At 41.9% G+C, this 24,459-nt stretch overlaps 2 long non-coding RNA genes across 2 annotated transcripts in view; one reads left to right on the forward strand and one right to left on the reverse strand.

The window, feature by feature from the left end:
- The window catches only part of LOC141088210 (uncharacterized), a 110,007-nt gene extending 95,836 nt beyond the window's left edge, over positions 1-14,171 (reverse strand). The window contains exons 1-2 of the long non-coding RNA XR_012231854.1: positions 12,932-14,171; positions 12,247-12,328 (exon numbers count right to left, since the gene is read on the reverse strand). This is a non-coding gene — a long non-coding RNA (uncharacterized lncRNA). The remainder of the gene's footprint in view (positions 1-12,246; positions 12,329-12,931) is intronic.
- LOC141088211 (uncharacterized) lies at positions 12,326-22,589 on the forward strand. Its single transcript, XR_012231855.1, has 2 exons — positions 12,326-12,498; positions 22,320-22,589. It is a non-coding gene; the product is annotated as an uncharacterized lncRNA (long non-coding RNA).
- Positions 22,590-24,459: the final 1,870 nt, after the last annotated feature.

Below are 24,459 nucleotides of genomic sequence, written 5' to 3' on the forward strand. Positions count from 1 at the left end.
TGACCCTACCATCCGAATGTCGCAGCAGAAATCGAGACTCATCAGACCAGGCAACGTTTTTCCAATCTTCTACTGTCCAATTTCGATGAGCTTGTGCAAATTGTAGCCTCAGTTTCCTGTTCTTAGCTGAGAGGAGTGGTACCCAGTGTGGTCTTCTGCTGCTGTAGCCCATCTGCCTCAAAGTTCGACGCACTGTGCGTTCAGAGATGCTCTTCTGCCTACCTTGGTTGTAACGGGTGGCAATTTGAGTCACTGTTGCCTTTCTATCAGCTCGAACCAGTCTGCCCATTCTCCTCTGACCTCTGGCATCAACATGGCATTTCCGGCCACAGAACTGCCGCTCACTGGATTTTTTTCTTTTTCGGACCATTCTCTGTAAACCCTAGAGATGGTTGTGCGTGAAAATCCCAGTAGATCAGCAGTTTCTGAAATTCTCAGACCAGCCCTTCTGGCACCAACAATCATGCCACGTTCAAAGGCACTCAAATCACCTTTCTTCCCCATACTGATGCTCGGTTTGAACTGCAGGAGATTGTCTTGACCATGTCTACATGCCTAAATGCACTGAGTTGCCGCCATGTGATTGGCTGATTAGAAATTAAGTCTTAACACACAGTTGGACAGGTGTACCTAATAAAGTGGCCAGTGAGTGTATATATATATGTATATATATATATCCATACATGTCATTGTTACAAACATATATATATATTTATATTTCCCAGAGTTCTTCATAGCAGAATAGCCGCTAATTAAATTGCCGGCTTCTATGAAATCATTCCCCAACCCGACATGAAATGACACATGGTTTAGATTCAGTAAAGCATTTCATTTCATGTTTTTTAATATGTCCTTGACTAATAATTAGATGAGGGTTTGTGTGCAAAATTAGGGAGTTGTAGTTGTTATTTTAAGGGGTTAATTCGTTGTTAAAAAAAAGCGTGGGCTTCCCATTGCCCGATAGTGGTGGTGAGTGGGTTAATCTAACAAAGGGTTAATGTCACCATTCGATTGTAAGGTGACATTAACCCTTTGTTAGATTAACCCATTCGCCACCGCTACAGGGCAATGAGAAGCCCACGCATTTTTTAACAACAAATTAACCCCTTAAAATAACAACTACAACTCCCTAATTTTGCACACAAACCCTCATCTAATTATTAGTCAAGGACATATTAAAAAACATGAAATGAAATGCTTTACTGAATGTAAACCATGTGTCATTTCATGTCGGGTTGGGGAATGATTTAATAGAAGCCGGCAATTTAATTAGCGGCTATTCTGCTATGAAGAACTCTGTGAAATATAAATATATATATATGTTTGTCTCAATGACTTGTGTGTATGTGCGTGTATATATATATATATATATATATACATATGCACTCGATGTGTCTATATCTATTATTTCATCTCTGTTAGAAACCCTGTCATAGGGCTCCATTATATGTCCATTTTGCAAGCGGCGAGAAAATCTCAGCATACGGATTGCATACGGATGCAGATATGCGCAAAATACACAACCACACCTTGCTTACGGATGACATACGGAGCACTATTTAGGGGTCATTCATCCTTATTACGCATGTAAACTACGGACCGTATTTTGCGTCGGTTAGTGTGACCCCGGCCTAAGAACTAATGTCTATCATAGCACATGGCCGAGTGGCCATGCAAACCTTTTATAGCAGCATCCTTTCGGGACCTTCCTGATGGTCCAGTCTGAGCCGGAGAAGGACCTGAACATGTGACTTCCGATCTCCAATGGGAGATCGTCCCACTGTCATGCTCAGTGGACTGAAAGGAGGACTTAGTCCCTGGAGTGGCTCGCTGCTGACCAGCATGCATTGCTATAGCTGGATCAGAGGTGGCAGCAGCAGCCAAAGCCACAGTGCTTGTGTGAGCAGAGCTCTGGGATTGACAAGACTGCTGAGCAGACTCCTCTGTGGCCAGAGAGGAATGGGAGACCACTGAAGGCAAAGCTCAGGAATCCTGCTGTGCAGCGACAGGAACCTGATGCCTAACACTAACAGGATTATAATGAAGCCTAAAGACATGCTCCCAGCAAATCTCTAAGACACACCCCCAGAAAATCTATAAGACACACCCCCTTGTAAGGATCATAAAATTGGCAGTGAACTCTAGCACCACCTATTGTAAGTAGTAATTAATTTCCCAGATGAGCTTGCATGGTGCACAAGTCTCCTCCCTCTGACATGCCAGGCTTGACTTGTCACTCTCCACAAGGAGAAATGTTACCCCTTACATACAAGTAAACTGAGATAAAATAAACACCATAAAAGTGCTACCAGAACAAATAGCAAAATAGTATAAATCGCCATGGAGCCAAATTGTAGTTGCTCCAATGCATGTGAAACAACTTGATTGTTTCACTTTTGCAAAATGATTTAAAAAAAAAAATTTGCAAATTTATTTTTAATTTTACCTCCATTGGTTCGAGAAAATTTGACACAACCTTTTGCACACAAGAACAAAAAGTGTTTTTACACATTTGGTAAAGATTAGTGATGAGTCTGACTCACGAACGTGCTGGGATAAGATGTTATCTGAGCATGCTCGAGTGCTAATAGAATGTCTTTGGCATGCTCGAAAAATATGTTCTAGTTCCCGCGCCTGCAATCCCTACATGTGTTGAGGCTGTTGAACAGTCGCAAGACATACAGCCGCGGGGACTCGAACATGTTTTTCGAGCACACCGAAGACTCTCGGTCAGCACCAGAGCATGCTCAGATAATATCTTATCCAAACACTTTCGCTCATGACAAGTAAAGAGCATACATAAAATATTGGTCATTGAAAGTATATGATAGCAGGTGAAGATTCGCAAGAGTTGCTCATACATAGGTCTTTTTATTCCTGCCCTGTAAGAAGATTTTTACCTTATTAATATACTGTATGAGGATGGGAGTGAAGTCCCAAATGACTTCACAACCGACAAGCGATGAATTAGACAGTGTCATTGCAATTGCTTGACACAAGGCAGATTACAAAGGGCAAGTGAGATGACTGTTGTCACTGATTAAACCGTCCACTTGAAGTGCTGCCAATAAAGTTTTTGTTCATTCAATTTAAACCCAAGATCTTTTACTTGCTGCATATATTAATCTAGGAAACCTAAATTACATAGCAGAACCAAGGTCTAGGGAAGTTATTACTATGGAGCTGAACCTATCTACGAGCATCTACCAAACACTCAAGGGGATATTGCTGCAGAAGCCTCTCTGCAATAACAGAATGCCTAATATAAAAAGCCAAAAGTCTGCAAATAATGAATACTTTAAAGAGGATTTGTTACTAGGTCAAAAGTGGCCAGGTTTTGCTCTTATGTGATTCCCGCTGCTCCCCTGAATATTCAGTTGTTTTGTGCTTTTTTTTTTTTTTAATTCGGCCATACGGTTCCTGAGGTATAGTGCTAATTTTCATGATCTTTACAGGGGGGCGTGGCTCACAGGGTATTTATGCAGATCAGTCTGAAGACACGCCCCTGAGGATCCTGTAAGTCCCTCTCCATGATCCGTACCATAAAAATTAGTACTAAAGAAAAAAAAATAAAATAAATAAACAATGGACTACTTTCAGAGGAGCAGTAGAAGTAAAATAAGAACAAAAAATGACCACTTTTAAGCCAGTGAGAGAATCTCTTTAAGATAGAAAAATTCAAAATAGCACTAGCAAATATAGTATTTTAGGCTGTAAAAAACATTTCCTATCATTTTTTGCTGAGACAAATTGATCCATTTTAAGGCAATCTGCATATTAATTTTGTCACTCCAACACCTTTCCACTTCCAGCAGGTTATGGTGGGAATAAAGTGATGATGTCCCATCAGTCAGTCATCTGACATCTGTAGCCAATCAGTGGCCTCAGCAGTCAGATGACTGATGAAGGAGGCGTCAGCCATCATCACTAGAGTGGAAGCACCGAGTCACGGGAGAGAGAACTTGAGCAATAAAACACATTTATTTCTTGATTTTATACCAATCAATTTGCTCTGCCAAGTTTTGAAAAGTCCTGTAAAATCCCTTTAACAAATTAAAAATTCAATAATTTTCCTAACAGCAAAAAACACTACTAACTCTATGTAGAACTGCACTCAGTCACTAGATTTTAAAAACCCAACTGCATACATCATTAAAGATATTTCTAAGACTTAATGGCTTTGGTGTACTTACTGGAGAAAATCCATGTCAGTAAGACTGCCTTTGAAAGTTTTCCCACTTGATATTTAAATAAAAATTTTAAGAGTCATAAAATCCTCATTTTAATATAATATACACATTGCCTCTTTAGATAGGAAGAGGACTTCAACTCTAGTACCACCTAGTGAAAGCAGCAAATTCTAAAAGTCAATATTGACCCTTTAACCAGCCTTGTCACATGACAATAACCAAACCAAAATCTCAATTTGCAAACACGTGTTTTGGGGTCTTGCCCCTCATCAGTGTATAGCAAGAGATCTGATATGGCTGTATGAGAGGCCTCTGACTGGGGTCACTCCTTAGAACCTAGTCACAGGCTTCTCCTACAGCCAAATCAAATCTGTAAAGAGACAATTTGCATATTTAATTTCCTAGAGGAGCATTGCATGGCCTATAAGTCTCCTTACACTGGAATGTCAGGCATGTTACTTCCCACAAGAGAGACATTACCCCCTATTTTACTACCAGTATTATATAGCGATTTTGATATAGATTTTCAAAATCATTGTACTATTACATTTTATTATTATTTAAGAATTCAAAAATATGATACAACATAAAAATCAACATAAATATTTTGGCATATGAAACTTCCGTATTTTGCTGGTTATAAGATGCTCCAGATTATAAGACGCACCCCAAATATTGAGTAGAAAAATAGGAAAAAAACTTTTTTTTAAATAAAATGGTGGTGCTTCTTATAATCTATGCGTCTTACTGCTTAGCGGGGGGTGGCTGCAGTGAAGCGGGGTCCCAGGCTCGCTGCTGGAGGAGGCAAGAGTAGAGCATTGCTGCAGGCAGCAGGCAGGGATGAAGGGGTGTTTGGATGTGCGGCGTGTCGCTGCTTGTGTCTCCAGTGCTGCGGGGGGCTCTGCTGACATTTTGTGAAAGGCCAGAGCCCCCGCAGTTCCAAAGTTTCCTATGTGGTGGACTCCGGGAAAATGACTGCCGGGGGGGTGCATGTGCAAATGACGATCTCGGCACCAAGATCTCAGGAGATGAGACCTCAGCGCTGAGATTTCATCTCCCTGAGATCTTGGTGCCGAGATCTCCATCTGCGCATGCGCCATCCCCGGCAGCAATTTTCCCAGAGTCCACCACATAGGAAACCATAGAACTGCAGGGGCTCTGGCCTTTCACAAAATGTCGGCAGAGCCCCCGCAGCAGCACCAGACACCCGCAGCGGTGCGCCGCACATCCAAGCACCCCATCATCCCAAACTGCGGCCTGCAGCAACGCTCCACTCTTTCTTCCTCCATCCGCGACCCTGGGACCCTGCTCCACTGCGGCTGGTAAGGTATATCCGCATTATAAGACGCACCCCCATTTTCACCCCAAATCTGGGGGGGGGAGTACGTCTTATAATCCGAAAAAATAGAGATTGTGACATATTTGGCAGAAATACATCAATGGAATATGTCTATGTGTGTTCCAGGTAAAATAAGATTGAGGTGCATTTAGATTCTAAGCGTTCATAGCCTAAACAAATTTTCAATTGTGTCAAGCTGTAATGAATTAACTCCAAGCGAAGATGTGACCTAATTTTTTTTTTTTTCAGCAACAACCCGTGCATTGTCTTAATGCTTTGTGAGTATATTTTTAGAAAACAGCTACAATTATTGACAGCGAAAAATATTTTAAAAAATTATACCCACACCGATCCCCCACAGCTATTGTTCCAGTGCTTTACCGATGCTCATTGGCCTCTTTTTCCTGGTATGATTTCGACACACCAAAAAACCTACTCAGCCAATCACTGCCCACAATGAGTACCCCCTTTAACCAATCAATGGTTGAAAGGGGATGTTTGTAGAGCATCAATGTGAGAGAATGAAGAGGAGAGCACGAGGCCAAGGTGAATGTTGGAATGGGAGCTGCGAGGAATTAGTTTAGGGGGGTATTATTTTTATTAATATTTTTAAGATATCAGCCCCTGATTGGCTACCCCGTAAATGCGATGTGACTCCATCATAAACGTCACGGCTCAACTGCACTACCTTTGACAATACGCATCGATTTACTATTAGAGACGAGCAATAGTCAGTATTCAACGACCACTGAACAGTAATCCTGAGGACCTCTTCCTTCCTGGCTCTTCCTTTGATTAGCCGGCCTGGCGTGACATCATCATTGCTATGAAATGCACAAACGACAACGGGCCAGGGCGGCTAATCAAAAGAAGAGCTGTGGATGCTGTCTGGTAGAAAGCGGTTCACATGGACTCACCTCCATCTACCATAAATTTCTGATAAACTAATTGAAGGCCACAGTGACTTTCTTGACGTGTCCACGTAACTCTTATGCGATTGGGTGACCAAAACACGTCATGGAAGCCTATAGTCAATGCTTTCATAAATTTTCCAGAGAGATGGTTTTACATTTTTGTTCAATTTATCCAATAATAAAAGGAAAAGTCAATAAAAATTCTTATTTTTCCACTATTTTTTTTTTTATGGGCTCATACACACAGGCATAATCCAGCATAATTGCATTGGCGCACAATGGGGATGCCATTGAGGTCTGTCCTCTATTGTTTCCTACACATGCCTCCAATATCATCAGGTTTTTACTGTTAAGTTCCAAAAAAAAGTCCAATATACCTAACGACTCTGTATGTACACAGGTAATTTTGACTTGGAACCAGAGAATAATGTCTCTGCGCCCATGGAGTCTAGCAGAGCCTGTACGACTGTGCATCTGGACTATATGGCTTCATGTGCATGCGCCATTAAAAAGTCTCACCTCGGGAAATTTTTACGTCCCAAGAAAGGGAGAAACAAAATAGGAAACATTATTAGGGGGATGTTTTTACTATTGTGGTAGATGAAGGTAATAATAATGATATTCTGATTAGGACACCCTACTGCAAAGAACGGCTCTAAATCTCTAGAAAAATGATTCAGTGAAGGGTAGTAAAAGGACCCCCGAAAACAAAATTGTAACAACCTTAATTAATTTGGGTTTATAATGATTCAACTTTTTACCCAGCACTGATGCGGTAAATAAGACAATGGAGAAGAATGCGAAATATTGAAGGTTGTATAAATTTACGTATTAGTGAAAATTGCAGCAAATTTATAAAAATTGTCACAAGAAGGATAATACATTTAGTGCAACTTGCTACTCATAAAATCCATACTTTCCTCAACTTGTCGATATATCGTGCATCCAAACTATGTGCCGTGCTTCTTTAATAAGGTGGGCATTTTGTATATTTACCTTATAACATTCATTATAAGGCAGAGATCACGTTGCGTTTCTGCCACACATCAGTGTCTCTATCGGAGCTTCCGTCTGAAGCCCTGAAAACGGGGAATCAGGTGGAACCCCCAATGGAGCTACTGAGGCCGATGTAGTCACTTTGTGCTCTGTCCGGTCTTCGTTTTGGCACTGTCCTTCTACTGTATTGAAGCACAGTTGACCCACATCAAGATGCCCTACGACTGCCTTACTAACATCAATAATCCCTTCAGGGGTTTCACCCTTAGTCCTGAAAAAAGGTACATGAAAATAGCTGAAGTTGAAAGAACAAAATTATCTCAGGAACCATACCTGGTTCCAATAGACTTCAGTTGCCCTACCTTATGCTATTATTTATCTTTCCAGCTAAACTATGCCCTTTAAGGAGTTAGCAGCCATGGAGGGCAGATACTAATGTCTTACTGCAGCACTTTGGTCTACAGCTTAGTCATTAACTCTACAAGATCATATTTTTGGAATAAATATATCTATAATAGCAATTGCTATTTACGGATGTCATCTGCTTTTCTAAGACCTTGGCAAGAACGGTATGTCCTCTAGTAAATTTTCTTTGAAGTAAAACAAAAGGGTGTTTATTTTTTCACTTCCAAGCCAATGTAACACTTTCTCACATACAGAATTGTATAGAAATGCATATAAAGTCCATTGTGTCTCCAAAGACTCCTTGAAGAACAGTCATGACTTTCTTGATGGCATCTACTGACCTTTTCACTTTTCACAGTAGTTTTGCTGGTATCATTTTGGGACACCTTTACCACCAATAAGTATTTATAGTCATAGAAGACCGATACAAAGAATTGGGTATCAATATTTAAAGGGTTTGTCTTGGACTTTCACATTGATGGCCAATCTTTAGGAAACGTCATCAATGTCTGATCGGTGCACCTGCACCCCCGGCAATCTGCTTTTCCCAGTGCCGGCAGTGGACAGAACTCCTCAGTTACGAACAAAAATGGAACATAGTGGACAAGCCACACATTTATGGGAAAATAAGGCCACAATTCAATTTTGCCAGAATTATCAGAGTTGAGCAAAAATTTTGCAAATTTTGTCATTTTCACGACAGTTTCTTCCAGCTCTGTCAAAATTGGCCGGACTGGGGCTGAGCGAAGTTGCAACAGAGGCAAGATGTTACGGCTTGTCTAATTCATGACAAGCTGCAGCATTCCTTATGCCATAAATCTTACTCCAGTCAGTGACTGTGGCCAAGAGTATGGATGTGCAAGTCACACTTCAGACACTACTGATTCATTGAGAGGCATGAGCCTCTTACAGTATCAAGAGCATCTGACTTCAACATGACCTCCCATCAAGGCGAATGAGAAAATCGCCATTAGTGATTATTTCTTCAAGTAGATATACTAAATATATAAATAAGTAACTAAGGGAAGAATTTGGGGGCATAAAGTGAGAAAGAAAAACTCAGACTGGTAGCGGATATGTTGGAAAATCCACAGAAAGTTAGAAACTAGGTGAAACCTGAACTTAGGGCTCATTCAGATGTCATTGATTTTTCTCGCATTTCACCAGTGCTTTTGATCATGTTTTCATCAGTTTTTGATCAGTGTGTCAGTTTTTACCATTAGAGTTTCATCAGTTTTTCTTGCATGCAAAAAAATGGAGGTTTCTCAAGCTTCTCCTATGAAACAGTCAGTTTGAAATGGACAGCACTGAGATGGCAATCGCGTGTTATCCGATATTTTTCACAAACCCATGGACCTGTATTGGCGAACTTGATCCGTGACTCGGTCCAAAATCGGACATACCTTCTTGTTTTTGTTCGGACTGCTCAGTCCTCAAAAATACATGGGCTTGTGAACAAACTCACAGACTGTTCTCTCCATGAAAAATTTGTACGTGAAAAATTGATTCCCGAATAAGCCCTTAGACTCTTTGATGGGAGTGAAAATTTCATTGGAAAAAGTTGCAAACTCGAAAACAACCTATGATTTCTGATACTTACTAAATGGTTTTCAAAGAATAGGATATACCCTAATATTCCCTTTCTTATGTCTAGTTTTTCCACATTCAATTTTAAGAAAAATCATTATTTCAACATTTCTATACACTGGATGAAGGATTTTCAGGAATTGCCATGTATTTAATTTAATTTAATTTTTTTTTTATAAAAAAAAACATTCAAATTCCTTGAAAAATTAGAATCGACTCCGGAACTCAACGTTCCAAACAAATGAATTGTTCAAAATTAGTGAAATTCAGGTCAGATTATTAGAAGCTCTGCCAGATACAAACCGTGAAAAAAAAAGGGGGGGAACAGCACCAAAATAAGCGTAAATCAGTGCGAGCCCTCGGGACCTTAGGCATTTTTATACTGTTTGCTTGACTGCAATTATTACCACATGGGGCCCCATGAAAAAAGATAAGGCACAAATGTATTTGCATGAAGCAGATTATGTCTTTCACTTACTGCATGAGTGACAAGCAATTCACCGGCACTCGCATTAACTGTTCATCAGCGATTGTCTCAGTAACTGGCTCTGAGCACTTATAAGGACGAGAAGGATAATTTTAAAATCCATATAGAAATATTACATGCTCTCGGCTCATGTTCCTTACGTTGGTTAATACATAACCACCCAAGAACATTAATGTTCATCTAGCATGGCCATATACACCCAACGCTCTGGTAAATCTCCAATATTGTGGGAAATAATATTTAGCAACATCTATGCCCCAAGAAATTGAAAAATAGAGTCACAATCAAGCTAGGACTGGCCAACAGGAGAACCGGACAATCCACCGGTAGGCCGCTGTGCCAGACTGTACCACAACCCTCTTATATGAGAAGTACTTGGTACTATATACTTGAATCTCTATGTACAGACAAAGGCGGCATCTTATTAATTTCACAATCTACCCAGTCCATTGTTATATAAATTTTGGATTAAGGATAATGTGACATTTGCATGTAGCTGAAAAGTGGGGTCCTGGAGTTGGTTACTGGTGGGCCCTTGGCATCCTAGTCCAACACCGGTCACATATTCATTAATGCATAGGAAAATGATTAAATGTATATAAGGAAAGGAGTCTACTGCCATAACCTTCCCATTGTACATGTATTTGTACATGAGCTAGAATATTTTCCTATAAGTATAAGCTTATTATACATCTATTTGACCTACACGCTTGCAATTTTTCACCATATCCCATATATTATGACCTTAATTTGACCAAATCTCAATCCCCTCCCCCCCACCAAACACTCTCCCTCCAGTCCTCAGTCAAAAGACCCTGCAAATGTAAGTACACTGGGGGGGGCCTGTGAACTTATGCAGTGCTTCTGCACTGCAGATCATAGAGAAAAGGATCAAACCCCATCACAATTTCGCAAAAAAAAAAAATCTCACGGAAAGAAAGTCGTTTGAGTTCTGTCAAGCCTTCATCAGATCAAAGTACTCTTAATGATCAGTTGTAATTTGCTAAATAATGTCTCTCGTTTTCTTTTTCTCTCTAACCGTAATTTCGGAAGCTGCAGAAAATCACTAATTTCTTTCATTTGTGTTTTTCAATGCCGGGATAATGTACAGGAGAGGAAAAAAAAAAAAAGGCCAAAGAACCTGTTCGGAGAAGAAAAAAAAATGTTGAGTTTGTACATGTCAATGACGTTGAGGGTTGTGGAGGTTTTTGTTTTTTTTGTAATGTAGAAGCGAGAAGAGTGTCTGAAACGCGTTGGTGGAGGCTGTACTATGATCATTTCAGGACTGTCTTAATGAAGTAGCAGCCATTAAAAGTGCGCAACGATCAGCAATTAGCCGCTTTTTTCTTCTGCTTAGATCTTTTCGTGATATTTTTTTCTTGTCTCCATCTGAAATCCAGAAGGACGCGGATAATATATGCAAGACGCGAGAATCTCGGTTAAGCATGTATTGAAGTGACTCACTGTTGTGTATACTATGTGAAAATGTTCATATGGGTAATTGTATGAGTCCTGGTTAATTCTGACTTCCAATCAACATTCGAGTTGGATTAACTCCTGTGGTGCCACAGGGCAACTAAATCCTCATAAATGGCACGGGAGATGAGCATTAGGCACACATCGGTGCATACGGTTCATCAGAATGGGTTATAACCGTCGTGACTTTTTTTTTTTTTTCTTAATCTCCGAAAAAAAAAAAGGTGCAGCTTCAGCTCCGGCTCCGGCTCCGGAGCTGATAATCACAATTTCACCTTGCTCATTACCGCCTGCAATAATTTCAACTTAGACGGATTCCTCAAGTTTGTACACGACTTCTCTGGGTTATTACCCAGCTGTGCGGCTGAGCGGGGAGATAACCACATCCACAGCCTCTTATCTGTAATGATGTAATACATCCCAGCACTGGGTCGAGATGATTGGGGGAATAATGGGATTGTAAGAACTGCAGAGATGACAACACGGCAATGCCGCCTGTCGCTTGTAACGCGCAGGGGAAAAAAAAAGAAAAGAGGGGGAGAATATGAAAATAAACACTAATTCGATTCGGAATCAAGTTAGCAATTTTTGGTCTGCCCACCCGTTTGCATCTAAAAACTAGGAACCCGAAAAATTCACGCTGCGTGCCGAAAAATTCCCGGGCGACCGCAACCACGCAGTCTAGCTCATTTAGCCGGTTTTGCAATTAAGTGTAACGGCTTAATTAACAAGATATTTTTAGATGCAACGCTATAATAAAGGCTGATGATTGCGTAGAGGAGAAACCTCCGGCGTCGTCTGTTATCGATACGCTCTGCCGGCGCCATACTAGCACAAATACACTGCGCTTACCTTCTGCAGGAGCTGGGAACCTGAGTACTTTGCTGCTATGGATTTGATCTCACCACCGAATGCAGAGGCCCAGAGCTTTACCCTAGGACGAAGAGACAGAGAGAAGCGTAAATGAGCCAGCTTCGTTCCGCGGAGAAAAAACCTTTTCATTGAACACCCCCCCCCCACCACCACCACTACGGAAAACTAACAGCACTGCAGAAAAGGACACTGGAGCCACTTGCAAATCTGCATCTAGCCTTCTTGAGCAAGGTAAGGCCTCTCTGTGTCATGCATCTGCTGCAGCTCCTATCTGTAGAAATGGAGACAAGGAACCTTCTGCTTTGCTCCCTTTGAAATTACATTTTTTTTTTTGCCGTGTTCATTCACCGTGGTTTTAATGCCGTAACGAAATGCGGATAAAAAAAAATATGACAATATCTAAAAGCGTAAAGCAAGGTCAGAAAAAGGCAGCAGGTAAATTGATATCGAGGTGACAAGAGGGAACAACACAAAAAAAAAGCCTATTTCTCCATCCCACATGACTATTTCTCCTTCCCGCACGACTGCATTTAATTGGCTACGATAAAATAGCCCTTGGAAAAAAAAAACATCCGCAGTCTCTTAAACTTAAGTTTACGCCAATGTCTTCAGCCGCGAAAGAAACACACACGGCAACGGTAAAAAAAAATGACTTGTCACTTACATAGATAAGGGGATCTGCTGCTCCGATCCAGTCGCTGGTTTTAGCGTCGTGTTCAAGGCTATCCAGAAGAAGAAGAAAAAGATCCCAAACGCTAGCGGAATGGTGAAGATCCCTTGCATGGTTCCTCGTCTTGTGTCTGGAGAGGGTTGTACAGTAAAAGAAGTGAAAAAAAAAAATCCGGTTGATTCTCTGGTGTTTTTTTTTCTTGGGTTGAGTAGGCTTAAAGGAATAAGAGTTGATCATTCATCATTATCCATCCGATAACAGTCCCGGTGGTGGAAGAGTAGAAGGAAGAGGATGCGATGACTCAAAAAGTTGTGTCCTTGGTAACGGGAAGCGTGATGTACCAGCACTGCAGCCTCGTGCCTTTACTTCTGTACAACTCTGCGGTAAGCAGAGCACTGGAGTTACTTCTCTGACCTAATGAAGAGACTAGAGAGCTCTTAAGCTGCAAGAAAGCAGACTATTGATTCCAACCGGACAGCCTGTCCTCTCACAATTACTGCTCACTTTACAAATGGGAAGCTGCCTTCAGGTCTCCTTTTTCTTTTTTCCTTGTAACCTCCAGCCTTCATCCCATATCAAGTCTAGAGCTGGTTCACTGGAGCAGGAACGGACATTAATGGAAAAGTGCTGACAAATTGGAAAAAAAAAAAGAAGAAGAAGACGGGAACTTGTGCAAGATGGTCCAAGCGGAAAATATGTTGAAAACCGGAGTAGGAGGACGAGAGGCAAAGAGTTGAAGAGGGAGCAGTTATATGGCAAGCAAGTCTTCTCGGAAGGGATGGTCGATGAACAATTTGCTGGGGGGGGTGTAGTGTTGACGGCGAGTGAAGAGTAAAAGGGTGGGGGGAGTTGACACGAGGGACAATGAACACCCACTGGAGAGTTTCCCCCCCCAATTCATTCAGCGCCGTGCTGCATAGCAGCTATTGTTGTGGGCCGAACGGCTGCACGGTACAACCACCCAAAGAGCGGCTCGCCGGCAAAGTGGAGAAAGACGGCGAGAGCAGGACCCTCGCTGACATGTCATCTCGGCATCGCAGTCAGTTTTTTTTTCGATCTTCGCTCAATCCCCCCCCGTGCATGGCTGCTTCATATCACGGCCGCAGCAGATGCTCCAGATTTGCAAAACGCAGCCTCGCTAGATCAATGCAGGCTAAGTGACTCGAGACCATGAATAAATTATTAATTTCGGTTTGAGGAGGAATCCCTTTGGTAAATTGTGCATCAGATCTCTGCCTTTAAACAAAAAAAAAAAAATAAACAGCTCAACAGCTCTGGAGATATCTATTCCCCCCCCCCCTCCATCCCAACATTTCTTCCTTTCTCTTCCCTGACTCACAACTCTGCTTTTATTTTTGTGCTTTGCACGCATGCTGAGCATCCATTAATCCAGCGGCTCTCGGAATGCTGCCATTATTTCAGATTAGCATAGTACTACTGTAAGTTCTGTTTACACCGCCATGAAAGTGTCGCGCGCCCTCTCTCTAGTAATCCTTTAACCCCTTTGTGGCCGGCAGCCAAGTTTTGGAGATTCCCCCTTCACTGCAATAATAGTGTAGATCTAACAAAACCAAAAATCCTTCTGGTAAGTGAGAACATGATCAGGAAGCCTTGGGTATCAAAGAGGTCAAATGGGGCAGGTCAAAGGTTAAAGCTCGGGGTCAATAAAGTCATTGGATGAATAGCATGAAATTACAGAATGATGGCGTACAATTGCCTCTTCGCACTTCACTTCTTACTTACTATTGATCCCATGGTGCATAATACTTCGGTCTGAGAAGTTTATTTAGATCACGTGGACATTGGGCATTATGTAAAAGATGAGCACTTTAGAAAGCACTTAAAGGCATTGGACGCTACTATATATTATTTAAAATAAGAATAACATTAATTAGTATTGCTTATATAGCACCAACATAATCTGCAGCGCTGTACAGAGTTTTCACACTTTCCATCACAGTCTAATTTCCCAATCTAAGGGCAGGCGCAGACGACTGTATTTTCGGTCCAAGCTCGATCCTGCAAAGAATCGGATGGCGCTTGGACCAATGTTATTCTATGGTCTGATTATTTCCTCGGTCAACACTCGGTCCGAGTCGAACACTGCAGCATGCGCGATTTGCATCCGATATTCAGGTCGCACTCGGTCAATGAGTCCGTGGAAAAAAAAAATCGGACCGAACTCGGATGACTAGAGATGTTTTCATAGGGACCAATTCATTAATTTATGTCTTTTATTTTAGTATTTTTGAATATAGCATAGCTAACATACGCTTTAGCGTGTGTGTGTGTATATATATATATATATATATGTGTGTATATATTTATTTTTATATATATACACGCTAAGGCGTATGTTAACATGTGTGTGTATATTTTTTTAAAAATGTTATATATATATATATATATATTTATATATATATATATATAATTTTTTTTTTTTTTAATTTTACGATATGATGGCCGGTATTTATAGTGCTAAAAATGAGAATAAATGATGTAATGAATTGTAATGAATGATATAACAATATATAGTAATAAATATGGCAACACCATAAAATATAAACGCGTTTGCACTGTTAATATGATTTTGTCTCCTCGACAACATACAAATCTATCAAGCTCCTCTTATTATCCCATTAAAATAATAATACCGTACGCCGAATATTTATCAAACTGCGCCTTTAATGTGAATTAGATGTCGTATCGCCAGGTGCACAGATTACCTACAGGCAAAATGTACAGATATGCCTGGACGACTTACCATGTATAATGAATTACGCGCCTCCCTGCGCACACGCTGCAGACAGTATAGTCTCTTTTTTTTCTCTTTTTTTTTTTTTTTTGCTAAATAGGACAAAAATGACTGTAAGGAATCATTTTTTCTCTTGCTGGTATGTTGGCATGTGTCACCGTTCAGAATTTTCCACCCACTGGAAAGTTGGGTCTGCATTGAGATGCGTTGATTTTGCTCATTTTCGCCTTGCTTTTGCCGCGTGCCGGACGTTACTGTGCGGCAGTGTGAACGCGCAATTAATTAGCGTCTTGTCTGCCATATTGCACGGATCGTAAGGCTCTAGCGCACGCGCTTGTTTGCTAAAATTAGTGAGCCAGAGCATTCCTGAAATAAAATCAATTACGCAGGGAGGAAATGTCTGAAGAGGAAAACATTGACGTGCTTTAATATTTTATGACACATGCGGAAGAATGTGATAGATGGCGGAGTAAGTTGCATGCTTGGTAACTATGCAATGGTTTGTGTTTAGGGCGGAAGAGTGGAAAATATTCTCCATCCATTCCCTGACCCTTTTTTATACTAATATAATATTCGCTTTCCATTCTCCCAACCCCATTTTATAGGATTGCAAAATAAAAATTGCCTCTGAAAACTTCTCTTTTTTTTTTCCCCAAAAAGAGCACCACACCTGTCAATAGGTTGCGTCTGGTATTGCACTTTAGCTCCATTCTCTTCAAAAGAGTTGCCATACTAGACCCTACCCATTGACTGGTGTGACAAGTAGAAATGCTTTTGTAATCCGACACAACCGTTTCGCCCTGGGCTTCTTCAGAGGTTCTCATTGCTAAAGTGAAACCGCCTAATCTCTATAGACATTGTCATTGAAAAAAAATATTTATTACAAAGCTTAAGAGTCAATCTTTAATTATTTTTTTTTCCAGAAATTATTACTGCTTTACACAGGGTAAATAATGGTCCCAAACCCAAGTGAGCGTTGCCACGTATCCCCTACCCAACAGTACCGAGGCGGACAAGCCTATTTTCACCTCCAAAACTGGAATTGAGGGCCATATTGTTTTTGCACAGTGGCCCTTTTCTGTCTGTGCCCGCCACATATGGCATGCAATCTAAAAGTTAAATAAAAAAAATTGAGGACATAAAAGCTTTTGAGAGATACGTGAATTATTATTAACAAATTGGAGAGAACCCCAAATAATCCCTCACTAGAAGGCCTAAAAACTAACTTTTGCTAATTATTAATTAAAATTCAGACAAGGTATAAAAAGAAAGTCCCTATTCTGCCTACTTGTTCACCTAATCATTATATAGCTTGCTGCTCTATTTTATGCAAGTGGGTAAAAGCCCAGGGTGCTGACCTCTGTCTGGCAGAATAGGGCATATATTTAGCACATTAGTCCCCGCCAACATGTTTCGCCGCGTCTGTGGCATCATCAGGGGTTGGGACATAGGCTACACTATTTTCAATTAATTCTATGCCATCCTTAGCTTTACTAAGTGGAGTATAGATATGATAGACCAGCATCGCCACCACTGATTACGCTAAATAACGGCAAAGTGGCATATGGGTATTATGCAGGTCCTGAAATCTAGGCATATTTTATTAGCGCTATGATGTTACTGGGTAATAACAAATGGGTGTTACACAGAGGGCATGTACTTCTGTAGAAAAAAAATTCTAGATACATATACACATTTTTTGTTACTTTTATACCCAAATACTGGCATACAATGCCAAATAATACCATACTTCTGTACAATGACCAAGCAATTCTGCTATCAGGTGCAAATTAATGCTGTCATACCATGTCTCAATAATATCTCCATACAAAAATCCAAACAAGGCCGGGGTCAGACTTGCGAGTACAATGCAAGAAACTCGCGCGGGTCTCTCGCATCAATACCCGGCATTGCCGCCGGCACTTGGGACCGGAGTGTGCGGCTGCATTGAAATACATGCAGCCGCACAGTGCTGGGTATTGATGCGAGAGACTTGTGCGAGTTTCTCACATCACACTCACAAGTGTGACCCCGGTCTAATACTACCAGTCAGCAGGTTTTTAGACACCAAAGCAACGCCATCACAGTAAAGTACCTGCAATGATGATTGTTTCCATGTCTTTATATTATGTCTCCATTGTGTTAAAATTCATTGGAAAATTTGTATGCAAATCCAGGGTCCTTCACTTTCAGCTCTTTGGCTTCTCCGGTTTCTTTCTCTATCCAGCGTTGGACTTCTGCCAGTGATTAACAAAAAGTTCACTCTTCCTTGTGAAATGCTTCCCCAGCTAACATCTTCTCCAGGCACCGTCATTCCTGGAGTCCTGATGACGTTGTGAGTGTCGGGCTATCCATTTGCTCATGCATTGCTCTTGGGAATGACGATGCTTGCGCAAGATCTCACGTGAGATAACAGGTCACAGAGACTGACATCTTGCTCAGGTGCCATCATTCCCATTGGCAGCACATGTACCGATGGATAGTCAGGCTTAGGACGTTACTGCGCATGCGCTGCCCCGGGAATGATGGCACCTGCACAAGTTGACCGCCGGGGGAGCAGGTCACGGAGAAGAGTGACCTGTCAATCACTGGCAGGAGGCCAGCCCTGGGAGGAGAAGGAGGACACAGAGTTGTCATTGAAGGCCGAGCCCCTGCCCTTGTGAGCTTAAAAATTTGCCAATGGATTTAGAGACAAAGGAGACACGGACTTAGAATATAAATGTATGGAAGTGATCATCATTACAGGCACTTTACTGTGATGACGTTACTTTAGGGTCTAAAAAAACCTGCTGACAGGTTCCCTTTAAATACCACTTCTGTAGAAGAATGATGGAAAAATCCGCTGCACACAAATGTGATCACATGCAAATGTCTTCTCATATATCTCTACTTACGTGGGCTGCAGGATATCACCAGTTATCACACTCTGCAGGTTAGCGGACGTTGTAGAGCTAATCTTAATTAATCGCTTTGCCATCTTTTGGCTGGAGATACAGTATGCCTTCCTTCTACTGAAAAACGATAAGACACTTAGTTCATTTACATATAATATCTCATCCAGGTAATATTAGCTAATATTCTCCTCTTTTTTCAATGATGAAGAAATAGGCTGTTAAATAGTCAAGAATCCAGTATCTCTGTATCGCTATAGCATGCAAGCATAGGAAAGAAGAAATAGGAATTGCATTGCTACTCTAGAAAATAAGGGTCCAAAGAAAAAAAATCTCTGCATGCAAGTTCGAGTTTGAACCTATATTCGTATCACATTCGGCCATAAAAGGGACTGAGTCAATGGAAAACATCAGACTGCACTTGGATGACATATGAGTGCAAATAAGAAATTAAAGCTGCACTCTGTAATGCTGTAGTATACAAACATTGAATATATGAAATTATAAATGCATCGCTGCTCTAGAAAATAAGTTAAAATGAAGATACTTAGTGCATAAATTTGCCAATTCATGTGTGCCCAACAGCCAACGACAAGGCGACCTTCTTTTCTGGGAATCTATCTCAAATGATACTTCTCCCGGGCTGAACACCTACAATTATATGAGTAAGTAGGAACAAGGCTTATGGGTGGAGTGCTCAGTCAGAAAGCATGTGTGTACTGACCGTCACTTCGGAACAGAAAGACAAATGTGAACAGGTGCTTACTAAGAGCAGCCTTCTCCATATATAACTAACAAATTGAAGATACTTAGCTCATAAATTGGCCAATTTGTGTGTGCCCAACAGCCAACGACAAGACAGCCATATGGAAGTGGCTCTCTTAGTTTGCACCTGTTGGTACAGTGGAAGTGAGGGTCAGTCTTTTGATATTTGTATGCACAGGATTTCTGACTGAGCACTCCACCCATCAGCCTATAGAGGTTTTTAATCACAGCTTGATCCTACCTACCCATATAATTGCAGGCTTTCAACATGGGAGAGGTATCTGTTGTGAATTCTCTCTCTGGCTACCCTCTGGTGATTACTGAAGGTAGTAAAGCTGGTCAGATTGACAGAGGGGTTGCGAGTTCTCTTTCTGGATTCCCTTTGGTGGTTACTGGAGGTAGTGGAGCTGATCTGATTGACAGAGACTTGCCACCTGATAATGAGGAAGACGATTGGAGATCTGGGGTTTCTCATAGGGATTTAAGACAGCTGACTCCCTCTATCCCTGCTGGTGATTTTCTTCCTGTGCCTTCTGAGGTCTGATGTCTCCTGCTCTTTCCCTGCATGGTTCAGCTAAGTGGTTCATTTGCTATTCTGTTTGCATTTAATCTGGTTTTGTCTATCTCTGCTTTGTGCGGGTCAGCTAGCTCCTGCTGGGGCTTTGCTGAATCACCCCCCATATGTTACTGCTTGTGCCAGTTTGTTTTGTGCCCTGTTATATTGGTCTCTTTTTGCTTTGTTTTCAGAATATACCAGAGTGCTGATATAGTGGAGGTGAAGTCGTGCGACTTCAGTGTTTCTGTGCATCAGACGTGTTGGACTTTTTGCAGCATTTTTTGCATGATTGCAGACAGTGTCTTTCCTTTCCTGTCTAGTCAGTGTGGACCCCATCGTTTGCTCAGTCTATTTTTCTGCCTGCGTTTGTGTTTTCATCTTGTCTCACCGACCACATATGTTTGGGGATTATCTATTCTTTTGGGGTCTGCTCCGGGGAAGTTTAGATTTCCCCTTTCTTGCTTTAGGCTTAGTTAGCTCTCCGGCTAGGATCATCGTAGATATGCTACACGGCTACTGCTAGTTGAGTGGATAGGATCAGGGGTCTGCAATCCACTTAGTTACCAACCTCTCTGGTTTTCTGTGGCTTAGCCTGGGCCTGCTATCTTCCTCGGTGACCCATTCATAACAGGTATCATATTAGGTTAGGTTCCCAACAAAGAAGGTCACCTTGTCGTTGGCTGTTGGGCACACAGGAATTGGGCAATTTATGTACTAAGTATCTTCATTTTAACTTATTTTCAAGAGTAGCAATGCATCTCCAATTTCACATCTTCCATGTTTGCATACTATAGCGTTACAGAGCGCAGCTTTAATTCGTTGTTTGCACTCAAATGTCACCTGAGTGCAGTCCGATGTTTTCCATGGACTCACTCACTTGCAAGGCCGAGGGTAATACGAATGCAGGATCAAACTGGAGCTCGCAGCAATTTTTCCTTCGGACCGGCTCGATCAGAGGAAAAAAATCAGATATGTACTTGTGGTGCCCCTAAAGGTCCAGCCGCCACAGAGGTACTGCACCTCATCCAGAGGTATGGTATCCCACCCTCAGGTAAGGAGGAGGCACCACCCAGGACTCCTAACACTTACACCCAACACACACCAGGCTGGCAAGGAAAGGGTGTTGTGGAGTTAGTGGAGAAGGTAGGTAGAAGGGGAGGAGCTTAGGAAGTGGAGTGATTGAATGTCCTCAATCAGTGACAGTGAGGTGACAGTTAGTGGGAGGAGTTAGTGTGAGGTAGAAAGATCATTCTTGAAAGATCCAGTCAGGGATGGACCAGCGAGAGAGCAGGACTGACGAGGAGAGTGAAGAAGTAAGGGTCAGAGAGAAACATCTAGAAGGAAAGATACTCCTAGGAGAAGAGAAGAGGTCCTAGGGGCACGGGTAGTGCGACAAGCCACCCGTGGGGCCCGTATTCGGATGAGGAAGGACCAGGCCACAGTGGGGGAGCCGGCCCCCAAGCCTAGTGGAGAATATCAAACAAGGCTCAGCTAGCAAGCCGGAGGCTGAGGTAATTTCAGATGCCTCAGCCACAGCCACAAGTATTCCCTAAAAAGGCAGCCAAGATAGGAGCAAGGGGACTTTGAGAACGTCGCCCGACAGGGTCCGCAGCTGCCGGCTCAGGGACACTGCTTGTAAAGACGCAGGGCAGGAGGGAAAGGAGAGATCAGCGCAGAGAGGCGGCCTAGAAAGGAGAACATAAAAAGGTGTCCTAAAAAGGTGTCACCAATCTACCTGAGAGTTTGCTGGAACCCTCCCCCGGAGGACACAGTGCCAAGCGGGTCATCATGTGCACAAGAATTGTGAGTAAAAACCCAGAAACTGCACCCAACTGTGTCCTTCGTGTTATTAACATCTCGCCTGCTTTACACCGCATTCACCATCACCGTCACCGGCTCAACTGCCCTGAGACACAGCTCTGCCTGTGGAGAGCTTCACCAGGTCTGCTGCCCTAACACCGTCCAAGAGGATCTGCATTGCAACGTCGGCTACCCTTGCCGAATACCACGGGTGGCGCCACGATTCCCGTTTTCCCTACCATTTTTCCCCATCATTTGTCCCCATTATCATAAATCATTCTTCATTAAACATCCATCTTTACTGGACGCCCAGGGCCACGGACCAGGTCACTGTCACCGTGACACAACCCCCCTTTTAAAGAACCTGACCGGCCCGATACCGAGTAACCTAAGGCCCTGTGGGGGCTTTCCATACTCAGTCCTAATTTTTTGGGGGGGTTATCTTTATGCCGATTTATTTCCGGAAAATAGAATGCAAATTGCCAGAGAAAGTTCTGTACATATATTGTGCTTATAAAATTGGCTCTAATGTCTGCAAACGTGACATCTTAGTGATGCTGTATATTTCTTACTTTTTTCTTAAAATGCTTTTTCGTATTTGTTTTTACTTTATAGACTACCGGAGCCTGCCAACAAGCTGCTGTCTGTGATCTGCTCTTCTTTTTGTGCCTCTGATTCACATTTTGCTGATGATGTCCTACTGCAAATAGGCCACGTTCATTAAAGGGATTGTCCAGTACCTTTACCTCCAGTTTCCTTCAACACTCCAAAGACATGTAAATGAGGATTTTAGATTGTGAGCCCCAATGGGGACAGGGACGATGATGTCTGCAAAGCGCTCTGGTGCTATATTAGTGAGCAAAATAAATAAATATGTGTCTCCGAGTTGAGTTAAAGTGGTTTTACATTAATAGATACTTCTATATTGATGGCCTGTTCTTAGGGCTCTGCAGACGTCCGTATTTTTGGTCCAAGTGCGATGCAAATCAATGTTATTCTATGGGGCGGTGCACATGTCCAATTTTTTCCTTGAACTGAGTCTGTCCATGGAAAAAAATTGCAGCATTTTTTATTTCATATGCATTAAATTATATTATATTATTTTATATATGTAAAAATATTACAAATAATATCTCCATTGTAAAAATTATAGCCACGCTCTTAATTAGAATGGTAGAAGCAAAAAGTAATATTTCTTAGCCATTGTTAAGCCAACCGAGGAGGGTCATTCTTGGAAAAATCGGAATCCATAAATTGTGGTATTAGGTCACAGAGCCTCGGATTTCTGCTGAACTTTGCACAGTTACAAAGAGCAAATAGCAAATTCCGTGTTTGGATACAAACGTGAATTATTTCTGCAAATCTCTGCACTAAGCACTGATGGATTTACTGTAGAGTATATACAGTTGTGGCCAAAAGTATTGACACCCCTGCAATTCTGTCAGATAATACTCAATTTCTTCCTGAAAATGATTGCAAACGCAAATTCTTTGGTATTATCTTCATTTAATTTGCCTTAAATGAAAAAACACAAAAGAGAATGAAGCAAAAAGCAAAACATTGATCATTTCACACAAAACTCCAAAAATGGGCCAGACAAAAGTATTGGCACCCTCAGCCTAATACTTGGTTGCACAACCTTTAGCCAAAATAACTGCGACCAACCGCTTCCGGTAACCATCAATGAGTTTCTTACAATGCTCTGCTGGAATTTTAGACCATTCTTCTTTGGCAAACTGCTCCAGGTCCCTGATATTTGAAGGGTGCCTTCTCCAAACTGCCATTTTTAGATCTCTCCACAGGTGTTCTATGGGATTCAGGTCTGGACTCATTGCTGGCCACCTTAGAAGTCTCCAGTGCTTTCTCTCAAACCATTTTCTAGTGCTTTTTGAAGTGTGTTTTGGGTCATTGTCCTGCTGGAAGACCCATGACCTCTGAGGGAGACCCAGCTTTCTCAATACTGGGCCCTACATTATGCTGCAAAATTTGTTGGTAGTCTTCAGTCCAGTGCCAGAGGCAGCAAAGCAACCCCAAAACATCAGGGAGCCTCCGCCATGTTTGACTGTAGGGACCGTGTTCTTTTCTTTGAATGCCTCTTTTTTTCTCCTGTAAACTCTATGTTGATGCCTTTGCCAAAAAAGCTCTACTTTTGTCTCATCTGACCAGAGAACATTCTTCCAAAACATTTTAGGCTTTTTCAGGTAAGTTTTGGCAAACTCCAGCCTGGCTTTTTTATGTCTCGGGGTAAGAAGTGGGGTCTTCCTGGGTCTCCTACCATACAGTCCCTTTTCATTCAGACGTCGACGGATAGTACGGGTTGACACTGTTGTACCCTCGGACTGCAGGGCAGCTTGAACTTGTTTGGATGTTAGTCGAGGTTCTTTATCCAACATCTGCACAATCTTGTGTTGAAATCTCTTGTCAATTTTTCTTTTCCATCCACATCTAGGGAGGTTAGCCACAGTGCCATGGGCTTTAAACTTCTTGATGACACTGCGCACGGTAGACACAGGAACATTCAGGTCTTTGGAGATGGACTTGTAGCCTTGAGATTGCTCATGCTTCCTCACAATTTGGTTTCTCAAGTCCTCAGACAGTTCTTTGGTCTTCTTTCTTTTCTCCATGCTCAATGTGGTACACACAAGGACACAGGACAGAGGTTGAGTCAACTTTAATCCATGTCAACTGGCTGCAAGTGTGATTTAGTTATTGCCAACACCTGTTAGGTGCCACAGGTAAGTGACAGGTGCTGTTA

The sequence above is a fragment of the Dendrobates tinctorius genome, unplaced genomic scaffold, assembly GCF_039654945.1.
Source record: "Dendrobates tinctorius isolate UK_male_01 unplaced genomic scaffold, ASM3965494v1 ptg000038l, whole genome shotgun sequence".
NCBI classification, from domain to species: domain Eukaryota; kingdom Metazoa; phylum Chordata; class Amphibia; order Anura; family Dendrobatidae; genus Dendrobates; species Dendrobates tinctorius.